This window comes from Hylobates moloch, unplaced genomic scaffold, assembly GCF_009828535.3.
Source record: "Hylobates moloch isolate HMO894 unplaced genomic scaffold, HMol_V3 SCAFFOLD_31, whole genome shotgun sequence".
NCBI lineage: Eukaryota > Metazoa > Chordata > Mammalia > Primates > Hylobatidae > Hylobates > Hylobates moloch.
The window spans coordinates 2,336,326-2,337,974 of record NW_026652306.1 but is presented as its reverse complement, the minus strand read 5'-3'; the positions used below and the strand labels follow the sequence as shown (position 1 = coordinate 2,337,974).

General features: G+C 41.5%; 1 pseudogene; it reads right to left on the bottom strand.

The window, feature by feature from the left end:
* Window positions 1-512: 512 nt before the first annotated feature.
* LOC116463260 (microtubule-associated protein RP/EB family member 1-like) lies at window positions 513-1,317 on the bottom strand (annotated as a pseudogene).
* Between the last annotated feature and the right edge of the window lie 332 nt (window positions 1,318-1,649).

Here is a 1,649-nt window from a genome sequence, read left to right as displayed (position 1 = left end):
GTTCCAAAGGTTCCAAGGTCTGGTGCTTCCTTCCCAGATACAACGTCAAACACAAAATCCCCTGTCATGTTACATTTTATATTTTGAAATATGGGAGCATATTTTAAATACTCTTAAGGCATTTATTTATTACAACATTCTCTGATTTCACATTAGCTTAAAATTCAATTCAGTCTTTCCATTTCTCCACTGAGGTCGCCGCCTCAGCATATTACACAACACCTTCTCCAGCACTCAGTGTGACCCTCATCCGCACGGTGAGCCCCAAGGTCAGCCTCTTTGTTTCCCAGGTGAACCAACTAGATGTTAATACTGCTCTGCTATAACGTAAACGCTCCTAATTCAAATTTATTTGAAAAGGAGTGAAACGTCTGCAAAGTGCACTTTAAGAAGAGGTACTTTTTGCTTATGAAAAGAAACCAGTGTGTCCTCTAAGGATAATAAAAGGAAGTATTTTACAGTTAAGCATATGATTTGGAGTAAAGAATTCGGATGTTGCTCTGCTGGTCCAGGCTGTTAATACTCTTCTTGCTCCTCCTGTGTGCCCCCTTCATGGGGTATCACAAAGCCTTCATCTGTGGCATACAGAATGTCTACAGTCCTCTGCAATACAGGGTTGTTTTCCCCCTCATTCTCCTGGCAAATCAATTCAATGTTCCGTAGCTTTCCGATGTAGAAATCCTTCTTTCTCCAAGTCTTCAACAGTAAATTTCAATACATTGACATGCTGCATCAACTCAGCTGCCTCATCGTCCCCATTGCCCACACCGGGATTCTTTCACAACACACCAGGGCCAGCCTTAGGAGCCACAGCAGTTCTCTGTGTTGAGATAGGCTTCTGGGAAGTTGCATTGCTAGAATTTAGGTTTATTCAGAGCTGGAGCAACGAGGGAGTGAGCCTCTGCAGTTTCTTGACCTTGTCTGGCAGCCACGGGGTCATAGATTTTTCCATCATAGTTTACATCAAAAAACTTCTTGAACCACTGAACAAATTCAAAATTGTTCTGAAACTTTCCTTTTACTGATTTGTCAACAGGAATTATTTTGTCAACACCCAGCTTCTTAAAACCTGCTTGTAGTATTTTGAAGTTCTGGATGTACTCATGTTCTAGCTTAGCTTGGAATTTCACTTCCTTCAAGTCAATGAAGCCAGGGAACAGCATGTCCGTACACTGACAATATCCAGTTTATGGATATTGAGAACAACTGTTTGATCTTTGTCAGATTCAACCGCAGAGACTCATTGATTCAGGCCAGCACGTCATGACAACTTAGGTTATCACCGGTCACTGACGTTAAGTATACGTTCACTGCCATCTTCGGCTCTCGCGTCCACTGCCCTCACCTGGCTCTAGTTTCTTCATCTCGTTCAAAGTGCCAGACCCCGCCCTTTTGTATTTTTAATAGAGATGGGTTTTCACCATGTTGGTCAGGCTGATCTTGAACTCCTGACCTCATGACCCACCCACTTAGGCTTTCCAAAGTGCTGGGATTACAGGCGTGAGCCACCGTGCCTGCCCTTTATAATTTTATTGTAGCTATTTTTTAAAATCTTCTTACTCTTAGCTAATGATAATTAAATATTTAAAGGTTAAAATGTAATAATTCCCGAAAACTAGCCTCATACATTAAAGAAAGAAATGCATATT